Source organism: Dendrobates tinctorius, unplaced genomic scaffold (assembly GCF_039654945.1).
Source record: "Dendrobates tinctorius isolate UK_male_01 unplaced genomic scaffold, ASM3965494v1 ptg000125l, whole genome shotgun sequence".
Lineage (NCBI taxonomy): Eukaryota > Metazoa > Chordata > Amphibia > Anura > Dendrobatidae > Dendrobates > Dendrobates tinctorius.
In genome coordinates, this window is record NW_027361793.1 from 15485829 (window position 1) to 15508843 (window position 23015).

Here is a 23015-nt window from a genome sequence, read left to right on the forward strand (position 1 = left end):
TGGATAAAAAAATTCCGAAAGAATGGATAAAATCTGGTATTAAGGTGATAGGAGATTTGTTCGATGGTAAGAAATTTATAAGCAACGAATCTTTAATATCTCAAAATAATTTTTCTTGCCAGGATTTGGAACTCCTTCCCTCGATTAGGAAAAATATCTCAAAATTTTTGAAAAGAAAATCTTACATTACAGAATCCACAAGTTTGCTACTTTGTAATCCTAATGTTAAGGTCCATTGGAGATCAAGAAATATATACGATTTTTTGAACGGTTCTGAAACTGGAGAAAAGACTCCATATATGATTAAATGGGAGAGCGATTTTGATACTCTATTCTCTCTGGAACAATGGGAGCAGGCTTTCAAACAGACATATTCATCCAACATTTGCGCATCTCTACATGAATCCTTTTACAAACTGACATCTAGGTGGTACTATACTCCTGTGAAGCTGGCCAGGATGTTCCCAGGTAGATCCCCAGATTGTTGGAGAGATTGCGGATTCACAGGTACACTATTACATGTATTCTGGGAATGTCCTAAAATAAGGCCCATTTGGATAGAAATCTCTAGAACAATTAATATTCTGACTAAACAAAGCATCACCCTTACGCCACAGATGGCATTACTGTCCATAGGTTTAGAAGTGATTCATACATCTCATATCCCAACAGTTATCCACCTTTTTCTAATAACTAAAAACGCCATAGCATCCTTATGGAACGAAGATGCTACTCCCAAAATTAGTGATATTGTAGACAAGATGTCATTACATTGCTCATACGAAAAAAGCCATGCTTTGGCAAATGACTACTTCAGTACATATAGCAAAAGGTGGAATTCTTGGATAAGATTTACCTCTGATCAGAATTTGTCCTAAAACTGCTCCTGGTCTCTCCCACTATGTGACTCTGTTATTTTTATTGCTGATATCTCTCCCCTCGGAATTCATCTGGTAAAAACGCGCATTACTATCTTAAAACAGAATACAATGTAACTCATTACGTTAGTTTATTATAGGATTATCTCTTGGTTCTCTGACAATATACCACACTACTGTTAAGAGTTTATATTATTAGGTGTATTGTTACTCCTACTGATCTACTCAATGTAACACATTACTGTTATTTTATATATTATCCTGAACCCTACTGTCAATAGTATGCTGTAAAAATACTACTGTTAACTTTATGTAAAATTTTAATAAAGTTATTGAAAAAGGAAGGCAAATTTCCAATGAATGAATCATAGAATCATAGAATCGTAGAGTTGGAAGGGACCTCCTGGGCCATCTGGTCCAACCCCCTGCTCAAAGCAGGATTCGCTAAATCATCCCAGTCAGATGTCTGTCCAGCCTCTGTTTGAAGACTTCCATTGAAGGAGAACTCACCACTTGAGAGATGATCTTGGTGCAATGAACTGGGACGATATCCTGAGACATAAAAATAAACAAAGAAAATGGGAGAGGTTTATTAGCATCCTGAATAGGACCTGTGCACAATATATACCGTATGGGAATAAACATGTGGCTAAATAGAGCTGTAAGGGGCGCAATAAGGAACAAAATAAAGCATTTAGAGAATTAAAGCAAGTAGGTAGTGATGAGGCATTAAACAAATACAGAAGATTAAATAAATTCTGTAAAAAGCAAATCAAGACAGCAAAGATTGAGACAGAGAGACTCATTGCCAGAGAAAGTAAAAATAATCCCAAAATATTTTTTAACTACATAAATAGTAAGAAACTAAAAAATGATAGTGTTGGTCCCCTTAAAAATAGTCTGGGTGAAATGGTAGATGAGGATGAGGAAAAAGCCAATATGCTAAATGACTTTTTTCAACAGTATTTACACAAGAAAATCCCATGACTGATAACATGATCAGTGATAAAAAATTCTCTATTAAAAGTCACCTGCTTAACCCAGCAGGAAGTACAGCGGCGTCTAAAAATCACTAAAATTTACAGATCCCCGGGCCCGGATGGGATACACCCCTGAGTACTGCAGGAATTAAGTACAATCATAGATAGACCATTATTTTTAATCTTTAAAGATTCCATAATAACAAGGTCTGTACCACAGGACTGGCGTATGGCAAATGTGGTGCCAATATTCAAAATGGGGACAAAAACTGAACTTGGAAATTATAGGCCAGTAAGTTTAACCTCTACTGTGGGTAAAATCCTGGAGGGTTTTCTAAGAGATACTATACTGGAGTATCTGAAGAGGAATAACCTCTTGACCTAAAATCAACATGGGTTTATAAGGGACCGTTCCTGTCAGACTCATCTGATAAGCTTTTATGAAGAGGTAAGTTCCGGACTGGACCAAGGGAATGTAGTGGACGTGGTGTACATGGAGTATTCAAAAGCTTTTGATACGGTGCCACACAAAAGGTTGGTACATAAAATGAAAACAATGGGGATAGAGGAAAATATGTGTAAGTGGGTTAAGATCTGGCTCAGGGATAGGAAAGAAAGGGTGGTTATTAATGGAGCATACTCAGACTGGGTCACGGTTAGCAGTGGGGTACCACAGGGGTCAGTATTGGGCCAGCTTCTTTTTAACATATTTATTAATGACCTTGTAGGGGGCACAGAGAGTAGAATTTCAATATTTGCAGATGACACTAAACTCCGCAGGGTAATCAATACAGAGGAGGACAATTTAATATTACAGGAGGATTTATGTAAACTAGAAGCTTGGGCTGATAAATGGCAAATGAGCTTTAATGGGGATAAATGTAAGGTCATGCACTTGGGTAGAACGAACAAGATGTATAATTATGTGCTTAATTGTAAAACACTGGGCAAAACTGTCACTGAAAAAGACCTGGGTGTAAGGGTGGATGACAAACTCACATTTAGTGGCCAGTGTCAGGCAGCTGCTGAAAAGGCAAATAAAATAATGGGATCTTTTTACTCTTAGACCTGTGACGGGGACAAGGGGGCATCCTTTATGTCTAGAGGAAAGAAGGTTTAAGCATAATCACAGATGCGGATTCTTTACTGTTAGAGCAGTGAGACTTTGGAATTCTCTGCCATATGATGTTGTAATGAGTGATTCCCTACTAAAATTTAAGAAGGGCCTGGATGCCTTTCTTGAAAAGTATAATATTACAGGGTATATACACTAGTTTCCTTAATATTGCATTGATCCAGAGAGCTAGTCTGATTGCCGTATGTGGAGATGGGAAGGAATTTTTTTCCCCAATGTGAAGCTTACTGTTTGCCAGATGGGTTTTTTTTGCCTTCCTCTGGATCAACATGTTAGGACAAGTTAGGATTGGATACGGGTTGAACTAGATGGACTTAATGTCTTTCTTCAACCTTAATAACTATGTTACCATGTTACTATGTTACTTCTGCTCTGGTTCTACAGCAACCTAATGTTTCACTCCCATTTCAAGTGGAGATAGACTCTTCTGAGATTGGTGCAATAACCGTTTTGTCTCAAAGAGATCCGGTAACCTCTAAGGTGAATCCCTGTGCCTTCTTTTCTCGAAAAATTTCCCCATCTGAATGTACTTATGATGTGGAGAATCCGGAATTGTTGGCCATGAAGTAGGCATTTGAAGAGTGGAGACATTGGTTGGAGGGAGCTAGACATCAAGTTGTGGTCCTCACCAACCACAAAAATTTGATTTATCTTGAATCAGCCAAGCGCTTGAATCCTAGACAGGCTAGGTGGGCCTTGTTTTTCACGTGTTTTTAATTTTGTGGTCTCCTTTCTTCTGGGCACTAAGAATGTTAAGGTGGACACCCTTTCTAGGAGTTTCTTTGCGGATTCTCTTGATGTGACTGAGCCTACTACCATTCTAAATGTATCAGGATCCTGTCAGTGCCAGCGAACTGCCACGGCTGAGCAGGGTCACTCACCCACACTGTGGGAGGGCCCGGGGTCAGATACTGCAGGGAAAGTTCAGACAGACGGGATCTGTGACGCTGAAGGTGGTAGGTAGTACAAGACCTACTATCATGTGACCACAGGGGGCGGGCTTAGCATCCCACTGCTGGAGATGACTGTAGGATTCTACTACAGGAATCTTGGAGTAGAGGCTTGGGGAACTCAGGTCAGACAAACGGGGGTCATACACGGAGAGGGCGGCGCAGTACCAGAGGGGCGAGCAGAGAATAGTCAGGTCATGTGCAATGAGTCATACACGGAGAGGGCAGCGCAGTACAAGAGGGACAGGCAGAACTCGTAACAGGGACAGAACCGGATCAAAACCAAGCAAGCAAAAAGTATCACATTCACAAAGCACCCCAGGGTCACACACACTCGGCCAAGGGTCTGAGTATAAGCGACGAGGAATGAGCCCACAATGAGACTATAAAAAGCTTCCCAGAATCTCAGAGTGAGGCTGTCCAGATTAACCTCTGAACTACTTAATCCCACAAACTAAGCAGATCATGACAAAATGAGGATGTAGCTCTTTCTGCCATCTCACCTGATTTGAGACGTGCCCTGGAGGAATTTCAGGAGGACAAACTTGAACGATGCCCTATGGGAAAATTGTATGTCCCTGACCAGTGGAGGAGAAGAGTAATGTCTGAAATTCATTGCTCCGCGTTAGCTTGTCATCCAGGTAATTTTGGTACCAGAGATTTGGTGAGTCGGTCTTTTTGGTGGACTGCCTTATCTCGTGATGTTAGGAATTTTGTGCAGTCCTGTGGGATTTGTTCTCGGTCCAAGCCCTGTTCTTGTTCTAGTGGTTTGTTGATGCCCCTGCCGGTGCCCAGGAGGCCATGGACCCATATCTCAATGGATTTTATTTCTGATCTTCCTGTCTCTCAGAGAATGACTGTTATCTGGGTGATCTGTGATAGATTTTCTAAGATGGTCCATCTTGTACCACTCCCAAAGTTGCCATCTTCTTCAGAGTTGGTGCCCTTGTTTTTACAACAGGTGGTTCGGTTGCATGGGATTCCTGAGAACATTGTGTCGGACAGAGGAGTCCAGTTTGTTTCCAGATTTTGGAGAGCTTTTTGTTCCAAACTGGTAATTCAGTTATCTTTCTCCTCTGCATTTCATCCTCAGACCAATGGGCAGACTGAGAGAACAAACCAGACTTTGGAATCCTATTTGAGATGTTTCATATCTGCTGATCAAGATGACTGGGTCTCATTTTTGTCCTTGGCGGAATTCTCACTAAACAATAAGGCTAGTTCTGCCACTTTGATGTCTCCTTTTTTCTGTAACTTTTGGTTTCATCCTCGATTTTCTTCGGGGCAGGTGGAATCTTCGGCCTGCCCTACTGTGGATTCTGTGGCAGAGACAATGCAGTAGATTTAGGACCAATTAGTGGATACGTTGTCCCACTCTCAGGAAAAGGCCCAATGGTTTTCCAACCGGCATAAGACCATTGGTCCCCGGTATAAAGTGGATGTTATGGCTTGGATGTCCTCAAAAAATATTCCTATGAAGGTTGCATCTCCAAAATTCAAGCCAAGGTTCACTGGACCTTATAAGATTTTGGAAATCCTTAACCCCATTTCTTTCCATTTGGCTCTTCCAGCCACGTTTAAGATTCATAACGTTTTTCATAAATCTTTGTTGAAAAGGCTTGTGGAGCCAGTAGTTTCCATGGCGGTGCCCTCTGACCCTGTATTGGTTAAGGATAATTTGGAGTATGAGGTAGAGAAGATATTGGATTCTCATCTAGCTAGATAGAGACTCCAGTACTTGGTCAAGTGGAAAGGTTATGGCCAGGAGGATAATTCCTGGGTCTCTGCTTCTCACATTCATGTCGAGAGATTGGTTCATGCTTTTCACCGAGCCCATCCTGATTGGCCTGGTGGCGTGGATGAGGGTTCAATGAACCCTCCTCAAGGGGGGTACTGTTGTGAATTCTCTTGATCTGACTTCTGAGTCAGGGCTCCCTCTGGTGGTTACTGCGGGTAGTGGAGCTGGCCGGGTTGACAGAAGTCTGCCACCTGATGATGATGATTGGAAGTCAGGGGTTACTGACTGGGAGGATAAAGTGAGCAGACTTCCCTCAGTTGCTGCTGGTGATTGGTTTCTTCCTGTGCATTTCGAGGTCTGCTGTCTCCTGCCTGATCCTGCATTTTTCAGTTAAGCTGTTCATTTGCTAATCCTTTGCATCTGATCTGGTTTTGCCTCTTTCTGCTTTGCTGTTAGGGTTCAGCGTGCTTCCTGTTGGGGCAGTCCTGGACCCCCGCTCCATATGTTACAGCTTGTGTCAGTTTGTTCAGTCCCCTGTTATATTAGTCTCTTTTGCTTTTCTACCAGTTCACACCAGAATGCTGATATAGTGGGGGAGAGGTCGAGAGACCTCAGTGTTTTTTGTACATCAGATGTGTTGGATTTTTTAGGGTTTTTGCATGATTGCAGACAGTGTCTTTTCTTTCCTATCCTATCTAGACAGTTTGGGCCCCATCATTTGCTCAGTCTATTTTCTGCCTGCGTTTGTGCCTCATCTTGCCTCAGTGACAATATATGTTTGGGGCTATCAATTTCTTTGGGGTTCTACTCCAGGGCAGTTAAGATTTCACCTTTCCTGCTTTAAGTTTATTTAGTTCTCCGGCTGTGCTGAGACATCTAGGGCATCGTAGGTACGCCCTACGGCTACTGCTAGATTGTGTTGTTAGGATTAGGGGTCTGCAATCCGCTAAGTTAACAACCTTTCTGGTTTAAAGATGGCCTAGCCTATTCCTGCCATCCTCCTCGGTGACCTATTCATAACAGAATCACCAGCCAAAACTGTAGATTCTAGGGTACTCTAAAGAAGGAAAGAACTGTAAAAAAAAAAAAAAAGTGTCCTAATTTTTTTTATATATTTTTTCCTCTTTTTCTTTGGGGCCGTAGGAGGATTTTTTCTTTAATGGAGACTAAGCAATTGTCTGAACGTGTTGAGCAGCTCGCTGTTGAAGTGCGGGGAATTTCTGCCTATCTCGCTCAATCATCTGCTGTAGAACCAAAGATCTCTACTCCTGATATGTTTTCTGGGGATCGGTCTAAATTTTTGAATTTTAACCCTTTCGCACCAGAGCCTGTTTTTGCCTTCGTGACCGGGCCAATTTTATCAATTATGACCAGTGTCACTTTATGAGGTCGTAACTCTAGAATGCTTCAATGGATCCTGCTGATTCTGACATTATTTTCTCGCGACATATTGTACTTCATGATAGTCATAACATTTCTTTCATATAACTTGCGTTTATTTGTGAAAAAAATGGACATTTGGCGAAAATGTAGAAAATTTTGCAATTTTCCAACTTTGAATTTTTATGCCCTTAAATCAGCGAGATGTGGCACACAAAAACCTTAATAAGTAACATTTCCCACATGTTTACTTTACATCAGCACAATATTGGAACCAAAATTTTTTTTTGCTAGGAAGTTATAAGGGTTAAAATTTGACCAGCGATTTCTCATTTTTACAACAAAATTTACAAAACCATTTTTTTTAGGGACCACCTCACATTTGAAGTGAGTTTGGGGGACCTATATGACAGAAAATACCCAAAAGTGACACCATTCTTAAAACTGCACCCCTCAAGGTACTCAAAACCACATTCAAGAAGTTTATTAACCCTTCAGTGCTTCACATGAATGAATGGAATGTGGAGGGAAAAAAGAAACTTTTCCTTTTCTTTCACAAAAATTTTCCTTTAGACCTTTTTTTTTACTTTCACAAGGGTAACAGGAGAAAATGGACTATACATTTTGCTTTGCAATTTCTCCTGAGCATGCCGATACCCCATATGTGGGAGAATATTACTGTTTGGGCACACGGCAGGGCTTGAAAGGGAAAGAGCGCCATTTGACTTTTGGAATGCAAAATTGGCTGGAATCGATAGTGGACTCCATGTTGCGTTTGGAGAGCCCCTGACATGCCTAAACAGTCGAAACCCCCAACAAGTGACCCCATTTTGGAAACTAGACCCCTTAGGAAACTTATCTAGATGTGTATTGAGCACCTTGAACCCACAGGTGCATCACAGAAGTCTATAACATAGAGCCGTGGAAATAAAAAAGCAACATTTTTCACAAATAAATCATTTTAGCTTCATATTTTGCATTTTCATAAGGGTAACAGAAGAAATTGCTCCATACAATGTGTTGAGCAATTTCTACTGAGCACGCCGATACCCTATATGTGGGACAATAATACTGTTTGGGCGCACAGCAGGGCTTGAAAGGGAAGGAGCACCATTTGACTTTTGGAATGCAAAATTGGCTGGAATCAACAGTGGAAGTCATGTTGCGTTTGGAGAGCCCCTTATGTGCCTAATCAGAGATTTACACAGAAACCCTGGTGTAAGCGCTCAGCGCAGAGCGCAGGATAAATGTGCGCCAAGCCTTACTGCGATCTTTGGGAGGCAGAATGACAAAACCAATAGCCTGTGTAGAAGTAGTTTTTTTATTTATTTTTTATGCCATTCCTTGTGCGGTATTTGTGATTAGGTGACTTTATTCTTCGAGTCGGTGCGATTACAGCGACACTAGATTTATACCGGGCTTTTATGTTTGGCAGCTGTCACACACTTAAAAAATGCTTTTTATTGCGAAAACTAGTTTTTGCCTCACCACATTTTGAGAGCTATAATTTTTCCATATTTTGGCCCACAGAGTCATGTGATGGCTTGTTTTTTGCGGAATGAGCTGACGTTTTTATTGGTACCATTTTCAGGCACATGAAAATTTTTGATCGCTTTCTATTCTGATTTTTGGGAGACAGAATGATCAAACGCCAGGAATTCTGGAAATTTTTTTTTTATTTAATGACGTTCTGTGGGTAGTAAAATTAATAAGGCAGCTTTATTCTTCAGGTCAGTATGATTGCAGTGATACCACATTTATATTTTTTTTTTACGTTTTGCTGTTTTTGCACAATAAAAACTATTTTATAGAAAAAAAAATTGTTTTTGCATCGCTTTATTCTGAAAGCTATAACTTTTTTATTTTTCCACTGTTGGAGCTGGATCGCGGCTTGTTTTTTGCGGAACAAGATGACGTTTTCATTGCTACCATTTTTATTTTGATATGACTTTTTGATCGTGTCGTATTCTACTTTTTGTGTGGCGACATGATGAAAAAGCAAAGGTTTTTCCTCCTTTTTTTTTTCTTTTTATGAAGTGCACTGAAGGCATGAACAAGTGTAACCATTTTATAGGTTGGCTCCTTCTGGACACGGCAATACCAAATATGTGTACTTTTTTGCTTTTAAAAATATATATATGTATTTATTGGTTTAATATTTTTTCTTTTTTTTAATTTATTTTGTGATTTTTTTAAATAGTTTTAAAACTTTTTTTTTACTATTTTACTTAGTCCCTGTATGAGACTTCAATTTTCATTTGTCAGATCACTGGTCTCTTACAAATGCAATACACATGTATTGCATTGCAAGAGACTGGTCAGTGCTGCAGAGGGAGATCGCTTGTTAGACCCAGCTACAGGCTGAGCCTAACAAGCCACCGTAGCTGACAGAGCCAGAGGACATCACGTGACCTCCGACTGCCAGGCAATGCTGATCTGACTGCGGGGGGTGTCTGAAAGGTAAAAATAGCAGGGGTGTCCTCCTGCTATCTTCTAAATGCCGCGATCGCGGCATCTAGAAGATAGCAAAGGGTTAACACCATTAGGACCTGATCTCAGGTCCCGATGATGTCACCTGTCAGAGCAATGGCTCTGCACAGGAATCCCAGCACTTGCAGGCTCCTGGGGGTCCTGAGAGCTGCGAGACCACCCACCGTAGACAAACGTCGGCGCTGCAGAAAGCCCAGCTAGCACCGACGTTTAACTACTGTGGGCGGTCGGGAAGCGGTTAAGAATAATTGTAAACTATTTTTCGCTTTGAAGCCTAACTCATCAGGGAGCTCTGTGCAGCAGGTTAAAATTGTCATCTCCTTGCTGCGCGGCGATCCCCAGGACTGAGCTTTTTCTCTGACACCTGGAGATCCTATTCTGGCTAATGTGGATATGTTTTTTTCCTGATGGCCTAGCCTATTCCTGCCATCCTCCTCAGTGATCTATTCATAACAGAATCACCAGCCAAAACTGTAGATTCTAGGGTACTCTAAAGAAGGAAAGAACTGTAAAAAAAAGGTGTCCTAATTTTTTTATATATTTTTTACTCTTTCCCCATCATTTGCTCAGTCTATTTTCTTTTTTTTTTTATAAATTCTTTATTTAAGAATGTTATTACAGGAATATTAAAAGAGTACATGTCAATATAATCAACATTCAGTTTTTCATATGGGGAGGGAAATTCAGGGAGGGTTGGGTAAAAAGGGAGGGAGGGGAGTAACAGGAGAGAGGGTAAAATTGGAAGGGAAAAGGGAAGATAGGGATGATAGTCCTGTAAGATAATAGCCTCTATCTATTTATTTACAATATCAAATAGTGAAGTGTATACAATCATATATAGCACAATCAATATATAGTAAGAATATTCTTTGCATTAAATCTTGATAGTATTTTGGTACAAGAACCATTGGTGCCATCTTCTTTGTAGTTTGTCCTGTTTACAGTAAGTCAACCGGATTTTTTCAAGAGAGTAAATACTATTGGCTTCGTTTATCCACTCCGAGAGGAGAGGTGGGTCAATATCTTTCCAATGCCTAGCTATGAGAATTTTAGCTGCATTAAGCAAATGGGAGCTTACAATATAATCACTTATATTTTTATATTGAGGACGAACATTAAGGAGGATTTGTTTAGGTGTCAAAGGAGGCATTGTTCGAAAAACATTTTTTATATGTAAGTGTATCATTTTCCAAAAAGGGGCAATTTTAGTACATTCATACCAAATATGAGAAGGCGTACCTGGTAATGAATTACATCTCCAGCAGCAAGATGAGTGAGATTTATCAAACCTATAAAGAGTATCTGGAGTTCTATACCAGCGAGAGATAATCTTATAGTTTAATTCTCGGTATCTTGTTGAAGGAGAGATGGAATGAACCTCTTTCCAGAGCCTAGAGATTTCTACTGATGTCAATGAAATATTCAATTCCCTCTCCCATTTACTTATGAAGTTAGGAGGTTCCCCTGAATCACAGAGTATTTTGTAAATTTTTTATATTATTTTTTTATTTGTCTTTAAGTCAAAAAAGATATCCTGTGTTTATTTTTCAATAGAATTGCTGGAGATATTAGGTATGTGAATTCTAACTGTCTCTTTTCTAATTTCTACATCTGTATCTGATATTTTGATGTCACTAAATATATTTTTGAGTTCGTTAATAGGAATGATATTATTGTTTTGAATAAGGTGGCCTATATGTATATAAGAGAGGTTTCCTAGGGTTTTGAGTTTGTTTTTAATAGCTCTATATCTGTTTGGGATCAGTTGTATCAGTGGGGTATGCGCACAGATATCTGGAACTAAGTTGTATTTTTTATTAGTCCTGTTCCAGAGAGTTATTGATAATTTAGTTAATGGGTTTACAATTTCACAGTATTTAAATTTGTTATATGTGATGACCAGAGATAATGGTTAATATTTTTATTTAAAAGATTAAGTTCAATGTCGACCCACAGTTTCCCATGGGGAAAGATTCTTGCCTCCCTGATTCTAGTCATATGTGAAGCAAGTCTGTATTTTTCAAAATCCGGCAAGCCCAACCCTCCTTTACATTTTCTTTTTATTAGAGTTGAATGTTTAATCCTACTGCTTTTTATTTTGCCAAATAAATTTGGATATCAGGGTTTTGCATTTTTGAAAGAAGGATTGTGGGATATCAATTGGTAGGACTTGGAGGAAATAAAGTAATTTGGGTAGGGTGATCACCTTTACGATGTTAATTCTGTCAAACCAAGAAATGGGCAACTCCATCCATGAAGAGAAATCGCATTCTAGGTTGCAGATTAGAGGTAAAAAGTTAAGGTTATATAAAGAAGAAATGGAGTTATTAATCTTGGTCCCTAGGTATGTAATATGAGAACAGTTATTTTTGAATGGGGATTTTTTGGATAAAACAGTCCAGTTTTCTTGATCCACATTAAGGTTTAATATTTCTGATTTAGAAAAATGTATCTTGAAGTTTGATACTGAGCCAAATTCGCGCATTTCTTCAATTAGTGGAATGATAGATTTCCAGGGGTCTTTGAGGTAGAAAAGAACATCGTCCGCAAAGGTGGCTATTTTGTGTTCCCTCTCCTCGCAGCTAACACCCCGGATTTTGGGATTTTGTCTAATTTTTTGTAGAAAGGTTTCCATGACTAGAGCAAACAGAAGTGGGGAGAGATGGCACCCCTGTCTTGTCCCATTTCCTATCCCAAAGCTAGGAGATAAGTCACTATTAATTTCAATTGAGCCGTTGGGTAGGAATACAGAGCCAGAATTTTTCCAATGAAGGATTCAGGGAAGCCGAATTTCGCCAATGTTTTTTCCATAAATTCCCAATCAATTCAGTCAAAGGCCTTTTCGGCATCAGTTGACAAAAGAGCAGTTTGAATGTTTTTACATTTTACAAAATTGATTATATTCAGGGCTTTAATAATGTTATCTTTGGCCTCCCTACCCAACACAAAGTCCACCTGGTCAGGATTGATCAAATCCGACAAGAGGTTCTGTACCCTTCCGGCCAAGATCCTTGCATATAACTTACGTCATGATCCAGGGTGGATCTGACAGATTAAATGCACAAGTAACCTTTTTTTTCCTGTGAGCTGTTTTGCTCAGGGTTGGTTTTGTTCCCCGGTGGCCAGTATGGTCATTGCACTGGTGTTTTTAGAGATAGTTTGCCCCCGGTGGTGGTTAGAGTAATTGCACGGGAATCACTAACAGGTGTGTTTGCTCTATCAAAGAGTGTCAGTAGTGCTCAATGACGGTGATATGATTATGGTTGGGCTTTCCAACCATCCTGGGTGAAGGAAGGAGGTGGAGGAGGGAGCTGGAAGAGAGTCCTGGAGTGGCAGCTATGGTGTCAGCGAGGAGTTTGTGTGAAGCATGGTAGAGTGGCAGCTATGGTGTCAGTGAAGAATTCCTGCAAAGCTTGGTGGAGTGGCAGCTATGGTGTAGAGCTCCACTCAGTTTGCTGGACTCTGTTACTGAGAGCTGCACTCAGTTTACTGGACTCGGTTGCTGGACAGTTGCACTCAGGTGCTGGACTCTGTTGCTCCAAGGCGGCACTCAGTGCTGGACGCTGTTGCTGTAAAGCTGCACCCAGGTGTTGGACACGGTGGAGGAAGATGCACTCAGGTGTTGGTCTCTGTTGCCAGGAGCAAGTGCATCAGAGCAAAGCTAAGTGTTTCCCTGTTTGTCACTTTTCCCTCATGTTGGTGTTAGTGCAGCGGTGGGGCCAGTGCCTGCGCCACCCATCTCCCTAGCAAGGGATAGGTGTAGGGTGTGCCAGGGCTACAGGTTCCTGAGCGGCGCCCGGTGCGGAACCGGCATAGGGAACGTTAGGAGCATTACGGACACTGACTCAGGGGAGTACAGGAGGTCTCCATGTCCCCCGTTCCTTATTGCAGGGCCCTCCGTTGTAAATGTTTCCCTATCCCCTTTGTCGGGTTGTATTAGTTACCGGCCTACAGGCCACGTCACACTGGACAATTACACGTGCCGTGTCCTATTGTAGTAGTTACCGGTCTGCTGGCCGTGTCACACAGGACGGGGCACGTCACAACTTAATGTCGTTATTAATCAATGAAATTGGCTTATAGCTGCCACAAATGGTTAGGTCTTTACCCTGTTTTGGGATAAGAGCAATGTGAGCAGAAAGTGCCTCTGTTTTGAATGGGTTTACCCTAGATATATTGTTAAAATATTTCAATAGGTATGGAGAGAGTTCTTCTTTGAAAATGTTATAATGTTCTGTGGAGTATCCATCTGGACCTGGGCTTTTCCCTTTAGGGCTTGATTTAATGACAGATTCTAGTTCGTCAATTGTGATTGGGTTGTCCAGGGTTTGTATTTGTTGGGGTGACAATTTAGGTAAGTCTGTTGTTTGTAGATAATTATTGATGAGTTCAGATCTCTTTTTTAGGGATGTAGCGTCTTCCCTCGCTTTTAGATTATAAAGATTTGAGTAAAATAAGCTAAACATTTTTGCTATATCTTCCGTTTTGTGGTGTATTTGGTCTTGTGAGTCTTTAATCTTTTGAATACATGCTGAGTTAATTTTTTTTTAACCAAATTCGCCAGATTTTTACCGCATTTATTCGCTTGAGTGTATATTTTAAATCTAGAATACTGCAAATATTTCTCAGAATCTTGTCTCAGCAATTCTCTGAGTTCTGCTCTAAGTCTAAAAAGATCTTTTTCTAACAAAGCTTCCTGGGTTGTTTTATGTTTCTCCTCTAGGTAATTTGAGATAATAAGGAAGTCGTGAGTTTCTCTTTTTCTTTTTTTTTTCCTGGAACCCATTTGAATGAAAAATTCTCTGAGCACCGCTTTGTGTGCCTTCCAGATATTACAATTGGAGATATCATCGCTACGGTTTTCTAGGAAAAATTGTTTAATATTCTTTCTTATGAGCTTCTGCGATTCAGCATCATATATTAAATTATTATTTAATTTCCAATTGAAGGCGCACTTTTTTATGTTGTTTAGGGCGATATAGGTAAACAATGGGGCGTGATCGGAGTATACTATATTATCATAGGTGGTTTTCCTAACCATGCTTATTAGATGGTGTGGTATGAATAGATAGTCGATTCTTGAGTATTTTTTATGTACTGATGAGAAGAATGAATAGTCTTTTTTTGAAGGGTGAATAACTCTCCAGGCATCTATCAAGAGAAGGTCCGTCAACGACTTATTAATATATCTAATTGTTTTATGTGGTATGGATGATTGCCCAATGGAGGTATCTAGAGGGTGGTTTAAGGGGATGTTGAAATCGCCTCCTAGTATTGGTGTGCCTTCAATGAAATGATTCAGAAGTCTAAATATTTTTTAAAAAAAGGGAAGATGGTTCGCATTTGGAGCATATATATTTATTAATGTGTACGTTTTATTATAAATCATACATTTAAAAAAGAGATATCTCCCATCTCCATCCAGTAGAACATCTTTAAAAACAAAAGGGAGATTTTTACTAACAACAATAGAAACCCCTTTATTTCTTTTGTTTGGGGAAGTAGAGTTGTACCATCTAGTGAATGTTTTATTCTTAGTTATAGGGGTATATGTCTTCTTGAAATGAGTGTCTTGGAAAAAGACTACATCAATTTTGTTCTTCTCTACATACTTCAATATTTGCGATCTTTTCTGCAGGATGTTTATGACTTTAGCATTAAAGGTTGCAATATTTAAGTTGGCCATAAGGACAGTTTATACTCGATAATTTTTTTGAAGCGGCATCCAACAGGACCAGGGGGGAAAAAATTACAACTGGGGGTAACAATTATTAACATCTCTATAGAGAACATGTTTACCAAGTTATTGGGGCGGATTCCCATCCCAATTCAAATTCACAGTTTGCTATTGGTTGGTTGAAAGGCCAGTATGGTGTCCAACCAGATGTCACAGCAAATAAAGATCGCCAGAACTATGGGGGCGTGGACCTGCCAATCAAAGGATTAATGAAGAAAAAATAAAAAAACAGATAGGAAGGAAGAGAAGGAGGAGGGGGGGAAAGGGCAAGAAAAAGTAGAGGAGACCAAGAAAAGGTAGAAAAGAGAGGTTAAGATTGACAATCTCCGACTGAGTCTCGCTCAGTAGAGGACTAAAACCAGAGTAGAGCACTTATTAATCTATGTTACTAGTTTTTTTTTGTTTTTTTTTTAATTATCCAGAGTGGTGAACTGCAAGAAAAAAAGAAAGGCAGTTAAACACAAAAACATATTATTCAGAGTTAGTGAAGAATCTATGATACCAAAACCAGATCATTTCTGAATCTCGAATTAACAAAATTCCCTCTTGTTTTGAGGAGACTCAGTCTTCACCTACTTTATTGTTACCAGTTGGTGTTTTGCTAATGTCTGTATTCATCCTTCTAATTTTTTTGGGCTTATTTGGCATGATATTAGACCATTTTTCATGTTTTGGTAGTGGTGGAAGTCTAAGAAGATCCTCAGCTGGTGCCCAATCCGGAAGTTGAAGCTGAATAAGATCCAACTTATTCAGAACGTAGGGAAATCTTGAGGTGTTTTAACAATTAGAGTTTTATTATCAAAGGAAATGGCGAGTCCAAATGGAAACATCCACCTGTAGGCTATATTCCTGTCTCTAAGGATCCTAGTCAAAGGCTGAATTTGTCTTCTGAGGTCAAGAGTGAACTTTGAAAGGACCTTGAAAATTTGGACCTCATTATCCTCATATTCAATTTTAACGGCTTGTCTGGATTTATGTTAGATCTCTTCTTTGATTTTAAAGCTTTGTATACAGCAAAGTATGTCCCTGGGTTTGTCCGGGCTTATGTTTATGGGTCTGTAGACTCTATGAGCCCTTTCAATGCATATGGTATTAGAGTCATCTTTACCCAGCAAGTCATTGACTATGCTGTTGAGGATTATAGGGATATCTTTATCCAGAATTTTTTCCGGGAGTCCTCTAATTCTTAGATTGTTCCTTCTTGACCTGTTCTCCAGGTCATCTATGTGAATTTTTTGAAGGAAGCCTTCCTTTTTATTGTCAATTAGAATTTCCATGACGCAATCAGAGTGTGTGGATAGCTGTTCACAGGTATCCTCCAAGGTCTGTAATCTTGTGTGTACTTGCTTGACATCCTTTTTAAGGTCTGCTATTTCTTCTTTAATGGTTTGGGTATAGTCTTTAAAAAGGTTTCTTATGCATTCCGTAGTAGGTATGTTTTTGATACTGTCACTGTCAGACCATTGGGCGAGAGAGGAAGAACTCTGTTTATGAACTTGTGAGGAATTATTGGATTTACTGGACTGAATATCAAGGGAGAGTTGTTTTCTGGATTTCTCCCTCTCCTGACCCTTCTTGGGGTTTTTTGTGGCTTTGGCTACTTCTTCGGTTTGTAATTTAGTAGATTTACCCATTTTTATATCTAGTCTCAATATAACTCAGTCGGGGAGAAATGGCAAAATCAAGTCATTTAAGTGTTTTTCATAGTTTTATAGACAGCAATTCCTAGATTCAAAAATAGGTTGCCATCTATATGTTATTATTGTCTCGTGGGGAGGTGTAAAACTTTCATTTAGTAGTGTATAGGATTGAGGGTTAATCTGAGGTAGAAATTAAATCCTATTTTCCAATTCTTCCCTGCTTGTTCCTCTGTGATGAGAGGAAAGTGCAGTATACAAAGACTGTGCAGTCCCTCTTAATAATAGAGTTACAGTATATTACCACAGCTGTACCTCAGAGAGGAGTCCCCACAGTCTCCTTGTCAGCTCCTCCAGCCATGCAGCAGGGCGGGAAAATATCCCTTCTCCAGCGTCTCAGACTCCCTCAGGACTGTCCCGGCCTCCTCCGTCCTGCAAGAAAAGATCTAAGGGATCCAGGAGGTCACCAGTCCTTCCAGACCATAGGAGAGTGGAATGTGGGGAGGAAAAAGGGTTTTTTTTCCCCCTCAGTCTCTTTTCTCCCTGTGTTTGTGCCTCATCTTGTCTCACCGACAATATATGTTTGGGGGCTATTTCTTTGGGGTTCTACTCTGGGGCAGTTTAGATTTCACCTTTCTTGCTTTAAGCTTAGTTAGTTCTGTGCCGGGGCATCTAGGGCATTGTAGGTAAGCCCCACGGCTACTGCTAGTTGTGTTATGAGGATTAGGGGTCTGAAATCCGCTAGTTACCAACCTTTCTGGTTTCCTGGTGGCCTAGCCTATTCCTGCCGTCCTCCTTGGTGACCTATTCATAACATCTGCCCCAGTGTCTCTGAGACCAATTGTGACTTGATAGCCAACAGTAACAGATTGACTGTTTTCTTTGGTCTTCACATCAGAGCTGGCCACAAAGAGGACAGAAGGTGGGGGCCCAGAGTGCATTGAGGTTTTAGTTGGGCATTTCTCCCTATCAGGGCAGACTGCGCTAACTTGTCCTACTTTGTTGCAGGAGAAGCACTGGTGTGCATCACCTAAAGAATGTCAAGTCCCCAGGACCCAATAGGAGGTGGGCTTGGACAGCACTGTGACCCGCCACCTAGGGAGAAAGGTCCCCGTTTGGCTTACCTCCCTTCCAGCTGAGTCCCGATGTCTTCCTCACCTCAGGCATCCTGTTAGCCACATAGCAGTCTGCAATCCTTGCAGCCTAATCCGTAGTTTGTGGCTCTCGATCACACACAAATTGTCGTACATCCATAGGGTACATATGAAGAAATTGATCCTTGACCATAAGATCCGTTAAGTCCTCAAAACTGTTAACAGAAAGTCCCCTGATCCATTGGTGGAACGTGGTCCTCAAGGTGTTCACGACATCCGCATAACTGTCAGTTGATCCACGTTGTAGGTTCCGGAACTTTCTCTGATACACTTCTGGGGTTAGGTTGTATTTCCTGATCAGGGCCTCTTTTATGGCCTCATAGTTCCCATCTAGCTCTGGTGGGAGGTCAGCAAAAACTTCCAAGGCTTTTCCTCTCAGCCTCAGTGACGTCAGCAGGAGTCCCTGCAATTTAATACAACAAATTAACCCCTAAAATTAACCCCTACAAGTCCAAAATTTAAACCACAAACCATCATCTAATTAATTGTGATAGACATAGCAAAAAAAACATGAAATGAAATGGTTAACTATATGTAAACCATGTGTCGTTTCATGTCGGGCAGGAGAATAGTTATACAAAAGCTGGCAAATGTTTCTTCGGCTATTCTGCTATGATGAACTGTATGAATTTGTAATATATATATTAATGTGTCTCTATGACATGTCTAAAATATATATATATATATATATATGTGTCTAGATATATTCATTCTTTGTGTGGGGAAACCTGTCATTGGGCTCCATTATATGTCCATTTAGCTACCCTGCGAGAAAATCTCGCCAGACGGATGTCAAACGGATCCTTACATGCGATTAAAATTGCATCACTTAAGAAAAATCGCATCAAAAACGGATCAATGGTTAAGATACCTTTGTGCGATTTCGGACCATTAAAATGGGACCGTTTTTTTAATGGTTGTGTGTGACTCCAGCCTTACTTTACTCCTTCCATTCTGGTGTTCCCTCTAGTAGAACAAAGTAGCAGAGGATTATATATATATAAAATGTTTAAAATAAAATAAATTCTCTTTTAAATACAGTGTTCCTCTGCTACAACATTTGAATGGCAGACCATTTGGTAATCATATATAGAGAAAAGGAAATAAATTCCCAGGGTTGAAAGTATAGAAATGGGACAAGAATCATAAGAATGATAAAAAACCTTTATTAATAAATCGTTATATAACACTGAATCCACACAACGACACCAAAATATAAAAACAAATATATAATGAATATAAAATTATTAGACCCACTATAATAAATATTTCTCCAGATAATTTCCTATACACTGTATGACGCACAAGCAAAAATAATAATTAAATAAAAAAGTGGACAGAGAACAACAAAAAAACAAAAAGTAATAAAATAAAAACAAAATTTTTTTGAATAAAAATAAATATAAATAATAAATGTATATAAAGTGCTAAGTGCTAATTCATACCAAGTGAATATATACCAAAAAATATATAAATTCACAAATAACCAATCAGAAAACAGTAACCAAGATGCAAGACATATAAAGTGCAAAAATTGTTCCCCGCTGACATAAGTAAACAATCACTCCAAATGGGAGAAAAAATGGTTATAAAATGTATAATATACTCCCAGCTGTGATAAAGAAAAAATTATCCCAAATATGTGTAATTTAAAGTGCTATTGTGTAATACACCTGCCAATATAGACATTTAATGTGAATTATATATATTGCCTGGAGTGTGCAAATTGCAATAGTGCTCTATGCTTGCCGCTGAACAATGAGAAGGAATCAATCTGAATGCAATTCATCCATTATACTAGAAGAAATAAAGTGCTAAGTGCAGTTTGCTCCTATTAATGAGGAGAGATTCCTCTAGTCGCATGAGATGAGGAAAAAATCTTACGTGAAAAGGACACAAGACATCAAAAACGCCTCCCCTTAATTACCTTAATGACCTGGTCAAAGAAAAGGACTTTAGTCCACAATAATACCTGAGTAGTGGGTCAAAGAAGATAATGGGGTGCGTACATGTTCCCTCTAGTGTCCGCCAACTCCAGTCCTCGCCAACCTCCGGTTGCCTTACCATACCTCTCCCGAGTGGACTGCTTGGTCCATCCTGACCGTAATGGTTGAATCCTTTACCCTGCCTTACTCCGGTCTTGTCCTCTCGCCTCAGGACACCTTACCCTTTTCTGCCTCTTGTGTCTCCTATGGGCCGTCCCTTGGTACCGGCCGTCACGGTGATAGTCTCCCCTGGGGTTTAGAGATGCCTTTTCTCAGGATAACATATGCTATCACCTTTGTGAGACCTGCCGCCTTTGGACAGATGCTAGTAAACTGCCGGTATACAATGCCTACAAATACATATTTCTACTATACACCATTTTTACTGTGGCAGTTGTGCATCAAAAGCATACAGAATCAAGCAAAAAACACACCACTCATACAACCATTATTGGTGCCCAAGTAGGGTATCCAGCCCGTCGTATCTATTGGTCAAAAAACTTAGCACTCATGGAGCAACTGAAGTGAGAAGGTTCCATTTATTGTACATCCAACAAAATATGTTAAATGTTTTCGGTCCACAAGGGGACCTTCATCAGAACTGGTTAAGTAGACTAGATGCAGAGTTTCAATATTCCACATATAGGAATCTTGTAGTATATACAGCTCTGATAAAAATTAAGAGACCACCACATCAAAACCCTGCCATGGGCAGCCCATTCTCCAGACCTGAACCCCATTGAAAACCTCTGGAATGTAATCAAGAGGATGATGGATAGTCACAAGCCATCAAACAAAGAAGAACCGCTTAAATTTTTGTGCCAGAAGCAGTGTGAAAGACTGGTGGAAAGCATGCAAGACGCATGAAAGCTGTTTTTAAAAATCATGGTCATTCCACAAAATATTGATTTCTGAACTCTTCCTGAGTTAAAACATTAGTATTGTTTCTAAATGATTATGACCTTGTTTTCTTTGCATTATTTGAGGTCTGAAAGCACTGGTTTTTTTTTTAATTTTGACCATTTCTCCTTTTCAGAAAAAAAATACAAAATCTATTGCTTGGAAATTTGGAGACATGTTGTCAGAAGTTTGTAGACTAAAAGAACAATTTACATTTTACTCAAAAATATACCTATAAAGAGAAAAATCATACAAACTGAACATTTGGAAGTGGTCTTTTAATTTTTGCCAGAGCTGTAAGTATTCCAGGAGAGGATTAAGATGCCTGGATCCCAGAGTAGAACATGAACGGAGCAGCGCATGTGCAGTATGCGACCGACTTCGCTTCACAGTTTACAAAAGTAGATTGTATGACAATTTCAGATAGGCTCACCGCATACTCTTACACCTTAACAATAAAACCAGCAATCTTTATTATAACATATTTAAAATTAATATAAAATATACCACATCATACCGCCAACAAATAACAATTAGAGATCACCATAGGGATGTGCCTATCCCTACACTGGCCTGAGCCTCCCTACCTACCAGCGGAGGTTGGCACACTAGAACTTGCGCAGTGGCGCCCCGGCTCCACGACTGCTCTCCCTGCTCACCCTATACAGGCCTATAATGGCAGGGGTGTGACAAGGTGTTAGGTAGGTGGGATAAAAATGTAGGAGGTGTCTAGATTTTTTGTATTGATGATATTAAGGTTTGTATATAGGCATAGATTTCTTTCACTAGACACACCTATGTCAGTACCAATTCTACTTCTTTTTGATTGATAAGCTTCACCTCTGTTCTGTTGTACTTCAACGTGGGATTTGACCCCCTGGAACCATATGATTGGAGTCCCCACTAATTGAGCAATCTTTCAATCTTATACCCTATTCTCAAAAGGAATGTGATAAGATATAAAGAGGGTAGGTACTACCTAGAAGTGTATCTGGGCATATACACATACACCTATCTAATGCACTGTATAATTGCCAATCGGCTCTGTCACTGCTTCCGGCGATTGTGTCGCTATCCCACAATCCACCGCGCCGCACCGGAAGTACGCCGACCAACTTATTGGAATACCCAAGTGATGGGTATTCCAATATGGCACCCGCTGGTGGTACAAGGCCCTTGCGCAGTACCACCAGCGGGACCCCTGCCGGGACACCCAGCGCCACAGCCGCCGGACTCCCGCCAGGACCCTTGCCGCCGGACACCCACGGGGACATCCACCTCCACTGCCTGACCCCCACCGAGACACCCGCCGCTGGACCCCCTACCGGAACACCCAACGCCGCCACCGAACCCCCGCCGCAGGACCGCCGCCAGGACACCTGCCGCCGCCACCATACCCCCGCCGCTGGACCCCTACCGGAACAACCACCGCTGCCAATGGACCCCCGCTGGGACACCTATTGCCACTGGACGCCCGCCGACGCATCCCGCAGCTGCCTGCCCACCCACCTCCGTGCAGTCACAGCCGGCAGGAAAGACCGCGGATTGCGGCCTGTGCTGGAGATGGGGTGCGGGCGCCCTCTGTACTGTTTGATCATTGTTTAACGGGCACACTATGTGGGTCACTATATTTATTTAGCCCGAACAGTGCAGTCATTGTGATTTGTTATCACCCTATCCTTTGTGCATTGCTTACATGGACACATGTTATTTAAACATATCATTGCTATTTATAATGAATTGCACTATGCACTTTTATTATAATCTCCATTATTTCATTGTAAATGGACAATGATTGGTCCAGTGTGATGGTGCTAACCATTGCTTAAATGGTTATGATGATGCGCGCCTGTTCTTGATTGTACTGTATACATTTTTACCACTTGTGAATTGTTGTTTGTACTTATGTAATTTGAATAAAGACATTGATTTTTCTATATCAGTCTTTAATTATATGTAAGTATTACTAATTTTTTGGACTTAAAAATGACTCTCTGGTAGTCCTTTCATGCATGATGTAACATATGTATGTATACACAGAGTATAATGTC

At 40.3% G+C, this 23015-nt stretch overlaps 1 long non-coding RNA gene across 1 annotated transcript in view; it reads right to left on the reverse strand.

The window, feature by feature from the left end:
• Positions 1 to 244: 244 nt before the first annotated feature.
• LOC141047000 (uncharacterized) overlaps positions 245 to 23015 on the reverse strand; it is a 211992-nt gene continuing 189221 nt past the window's right edge. Inside the window, exon 4 of the long non-coding RNA XR_012219717.1 lies at positions 245 to 1430. This is a non-coding gene — a long non-coding RNA (uncharacterized lncRNA). The remainder of the gene's footprint in view (positions 1431 to 23015) is intronic.